Source organism: Nothoprocta perdicaria, unplaced genomic scaffold (assembly GCF_003342845.1).
Source record: "Nothoprocta perdicaria isolate Ctin4 unplaced genomic scaffold, notPer1 scaffold_2, whole genome shotgun sequence".
In the NCBI taxonomy this organism is placed as follows: domain Eukaryota; kingdom Metazoa; phylum Chordata; class Aves; order Tinamiformes; family Tinamidae; genus Nothoprocta; species Nothoprocta perdicaria.
The window spans coordinates 2,816,448-2,821,645 of NW_020455204.1; the positions used below are offsets into that span (position 1 = coordinate 2,816,448).

Below are 5,198 nucleotides of genomic sequence, written 5' to 3' on the forward strand. Positions count from 1 at the left end.
AGTAACTATTAAATCCTGCTAAACAGTCCTCGGGAAGAGAAGGAATTTCAGGCTCAGAGCTAGATTGAGGTTGATAAATTGCTGTTACTTCCTAGCAAGCCATAAGAGGATGGCAACTCTCACAGCCTGGACATGACTCCATTCCTAGCTCAGGGATGTGTCCTCTCTGACCTTGGGCAAATCACTTAACCTCTCTCCATATAACTGTTCTGTTTCTGAAATGAAAATAAACAACAGTAATGCCCCAGAAAAGCTAAATGTGCTGATGATTGAGGGGCTCAGATGAGGATGAAGGTGAGATAAATACATTAGACAGAGGAAAATAATCCTTCCTCAACTACCCTGAAACATTCATACATTAATCTCTGCTTTTAGATATGAAAGGCAGGATGTATCCCTCAATAAAAAGGACAGTTTGCATTTTAATTGTACTATGAATAGATAAGTTTTTTTTCTTTTTCCCAGGAGATTTTTGTTCTTATTCCTGTTGTGCCCCTTGGTGTGATGTTCCCCTGTCTGCAGCATGGGAGCATAGAGCAATCCAAGGTGACTTATTTCAGCAGGGGATTCACACACTGACTAAAACTACTGTTTTAGGTCATTATTTCATGATACAGTGTCTGCCTTAACAGTGAAAACTTCTATTCTTGGAATGTGTTAAAATCTAATGCATAAATGTTGTAGTCTTTTTTTATGTGCTCCTGGGATTTTTGCCATCTATGCCAAAATTAAGTGCAAAGGGAATTTTTACAGCCAACTTGTAAATTCCTAACAAGAGGAGTTTATAATAGAAGTGTTGACATAACCTTAACTACAGTGACAACTGAAGCAGTTTGTTAGGAAAGCAGCAAATAATTTTYTTGCAGTAAGGCAAGAATTGGGCATAGAAGGTGAAATTTTTTTTTTCCCTAAGACTCCCTGGAGGCGGTTGTGCGAGACGGCATGTGAAATGAAGCTGAAGCAAATGGCAGAGGAAGAAACACTCTGGAATTTGCTCCATTTCATGAAGGAGAAGGTGCAGTTATCCTCTTATAACTTTTTTACAAGCCGTGTTTCTCCCCTCAGTGGTAATCACCAAGACCTGATAGCAAGTCAGTGCTCRCTTTGGCCCTACAGCTGGCTCTTACTTCATTCTTTGTCCCCGAAACCTACAGCAGATTTGGGAATGAGCCCTGGTGTTTCAACTCTGTCGTCAACAGGACCRGGAACTAGCCCCTTGTTTGCAATCTGCCTGTGTCTCCTACAATAACTTGAGTCACTAAATCAGGTTTATTTCCTTGAGCCATGGGCAAGAATTCAAAACTTGAGAACTTAAACCCCCAGCAAAGATGGACAAGCCTTTGCGCAGAGATGCTGGGCCGTAATTCAATGTACTGGTGCAATAGAYGTTGCTGTCTCTTGAAAGAGAATCAAACCCTTCCTTAGGAATTGGTGTTTGTGACTAGAACCTGAATCCAAGGGAGCATGTCAAGAGCTGACTTCTGGTACCTTTATTCCTCCAGCACCAGTTGGGGTTTGTTTCATTTCTGACACCTTTCCTGCTGGTGGCTTGAAGAGAAGGTTGTTGGTTCTTGTTGCAGGCATAAAACTAGCAGGGTGGGATGTAGATTCCATCTCACAGCATGGTCCTACTCATGGGGACAGGTCTTGATCTTACTCAAACTGAGCTCAAAAGTGCTGCCTTCCCACACCCATCTGCCTGCTTGCACCTCCCAGGCTCTTTAGCACTAACTTCTCTTGCTATATGTATGTATATGTACAGAGAGAGAGAGAGAGAGAGAATCTATTTAGCTCCAGGTTCCTGCCTCTCACAAAAGGGTATGGCATGGAGAGCAGATTTATACCAAAAATGAAATGGAGGAGTGGAGCCTACTGGAGATCAAGTAGGTATTAGGACCGTGATTTTTTGCCCTGTGTTCTCAGCTCATCGTTGTGACCCAAGTAACATCAGCAGCGTCCAGCACTTAGTGGTGTGATCTGTCCTTAGGGGATTGCTGGGCTTAGTTTCTCCAAATACTTGTAAATTTTGGAAGGGGCYGTCTGTATAAACAGTAGCTGTGCTTTGCAGTGGATTTTTCCCGGATACAGAGAGAATATCCAATATTGTTAGGAGCACTTTCCTTTTAATCCTCCCACAGGAGTTTTCATGAACTTCAGGTTGTGTTCCAGTTTATCATGGAGCCAGCCTGGTTTGGGTCTCCTTCTCCCATCCATTCTATCTTCCTACAAGTGAAACCTGTCCCCAGTTCCTTTCCCCACCTCTGCACATGTGTTTGCTGCATCTGTGACTCTAAAAGCTTTTCTGAAATAAGTGATGAGAACACTGGCCTGGAGAACAGAGCAGCAACAGGCACCTTCCTTGTGGAGCCTGGGAAGGTGTGGGCAAGTGATCTCCACACTGATAAGTGAGGAGATGGAAGTATGAGCGTTCCGTGAGGAAGGTTGAAGGACCTCTAAATTCAAAACTAATTGCTTGAGTATTTCTTGGAAAGATTAGATGCCAAGGCCTTTAGAGAAAGAAATCCTCTATAGAGAAATTATTGTGGCATAGACCTCAAGCTCAATAGTCCCTAGACAATTGTACTTCTTAGTTATACATTTGGAAACAAACATTATGATTTCTGCACAGACTTGATCATTGATCCCTTTAATTCTTTGGCTTCTCTGTGGCTCCACTGCTTTGCGTAAGCTGGAAACAATGCAACTAAATGGATTAAAAAGAAAAAAGGGGCAGAGACTTTCCCAGAGCAGTGCCAGATTATAGAGCCTCATATCTGGAAGAGACCTTGAGTGATCACTGTCTGGTCTGGCAGTCATCAGTCTTTTTTAATCAAAGGGTTGTCTTGGCTTTTTTAAAAAACACATGTTCATTGCACTGTGTCACCACACTGGTTTAAATTTAAAAGCAACCAAAAAAAAAGTTTTATTTTTTAAATTGGAGAAAGACCCCTGATGAAGACGACTCTGTGTAGCATTCCAAGTGCAGGGACCATCCCCAAGCAGGGTCCCTAGAGCTCTCCCAGCAATCTCACCATCTCCAAACATTACTGCCCTTATTAATGACCTGGGATATCATGATGTTAACTTCATTTTTCTCAGTCTGTTTGGGAGTCACAGAATTCTTTCATACCTACAGTGCAGATAGCAAATGGGATTARCTGTTCTGTACTTCAAAGCTGACTGTTATTGGGAGGAAAAAGTCATAAAGAAGCCTTGTAAGTGAGGGATATCATTGCAGAAGAAAATACCAATCAAAGGTTGCACTTTTTGATGRTTAACTCCTGTGCGTCCAGGGGAGGACTGCAAAAATCTACCTCTTTGGCTGTGTGTGTTGAAATGTGCAGGGTAACACGCTGCCACAGCTGCTCTGCAGGCTGCACAATGCTGGTGTGGCTTTGTAGTGGTGATGCTCTGTGGTCATCTTCACATTAAGTGATTCATATCCTGTACTTGCAGGAAGTACTCAGCATTTTATTGGAATGAATGTGCGTTGACCACTCAGTCCTTTCTCAARTGTATGTGTAACTGGGGCTTCGGTCTGCTTAAGGGAATTGGGAAAGAAGAGTAAAGAAGTAAATGGATGGTAGCTGTTGTGCATGGGCAGCATGGGCCATGCTGGCTTTGGTAAAATAGCTGTCATGCAAAAGATGCCACAGCGTTCTTCTTGAATAGGGGAAGACTGGTGCTTCCCTTGGAAGGAAAAAATATAGTTCTATGAGTATTGGTTTGTCAAATAGACAAATAGCTAATCCAATATCAAATAGCTGATAATGTTCTTGACTCTCTAAATAGTTRATAATGTTCCTGACTCACTAAAAATTTTCCTTTCGTAATCAGGAAATAATCAAGAAAAGACCAAAAAGTCATATAGTTGATGAACTGTATGTCATAAAATAAACCTGTTTGTAGCTTGTTTTGCTTCCTGAGCTTCCCTGATGTCCCTCTGTCTTTCAGAGCTGGAAGAGCCATCCTTTTAAAGCATGACTCCTAAGTATGTGCAACTTGTGATGCAAAGGGAGTGGACTCTCCATTATTGTTCATTTTACCCATGTAATAAGATCCTCTATCTCTGTTTCCAGAGAGAATAAAAGAATTCTTGTACTTTCAGCTTTGCAGGATTAATTCGTATTGACTAGTATGATGCAGTGCTATCTGAACTAACTACAGTGATTTAAAGTCTATTGGACAAAAAGGAGTGACAAGTTTTAAGTGGCAGGTGAAGTTCTTGTAGWTCAAAAGAGCAGTATTTCATCAGGGAGCAGTAGAAATTAAAGAAGATTCTGAAATAATGTTRCATGTGTAAATGTAATGCTCTATTTGAACATTTTTCCCATGCAGAATGACAGCAGTGGAAGGAACATCTCTGCTTTGGAATCAGCCTCTTGCTAATTCACCTGGGCTCATCACCATGTGAAACACTGGATCCAAAACATGGAAACATGTAACAAGTTGCCAGTTGTCTCCCACTTTTAGGTTATATGTGAAAATGGAGCTGGGCTCTTCCAGCTGCGGGGTGGAAGAGCAAAGTAGATGTAGAAGTCTTGGGTTTGTGAGAAGCTGAGTGATCCTTGCAGCTCTACGCCAAAAGTCTGAATCTTACCAGGTTATAAAAATTGGTTTCTGATGTATTTATGTTTTTTTCTCCCCTTGAAATGTACACTTGATCCCCCACTCAGCCCCCTAATTGCATAGGACCATGAGGGGAAAGCTATAATGTTTTGTCCAGCCAACAAACAATTCCTTCCTGAAAGCTCTAATTAAAGATGAGGTAGCCTGAGTGCTTCTTAAATCCACTGCCCTAGTTAAAAAAAAAAAAAAAGCGCAAAGATTCATGGATATATTTTATCTGAGGGGGGAAAAAAATATTAAAAGCCTAAACACATGAACTGTGCACATAAGCAAAGGCTCCCTTTGTGCATTCTCAAAGGGTTTCCCCCCCATACACATGCATCCCCCCCTGCTGCCATAAGAGATCCATTTTATAGATTCAAGGACAGCTCTCTCCAAGAGAAGAGACGTTGCCAAGATACCAGATGCGCTTCCATTCAAGACCACTCATAGGAGCAATTCAAGATGAAATCAAATTAGATGTGTTGGTTATACATAGCATAGCCTGCTCGGGATACTAAATGACAGAGTTTGCCAATAATTAAGTGAAATCTCAGAGATGATGAGTCCCCAGAGCTCTCTAGGTTATG

At 41.6% G+C, this 5,198-nt stretch overlaps 1 long non-coding RNA gene across 1 annotated transcript; it reads left to right on the forward strand.

Annotated features, from left to right (window-relative positions):
• Nucleotides 1-500: 500 nt before the first annotated feature.
• LOC112946046 lies at nt 501-4,757 on the forward strand. The gene is made up of 3 exons (XR_003249126.1): nt 501-546; nt 914-1,015; nt 4,339-4,757. It is a non-coding gene; the product is annotated as an uncharacterized LOC112946046 (long non-coding RNA).
• The last annotated feature ends 441 nt before the right edge of the window (nt 4,758-5,198 follow it).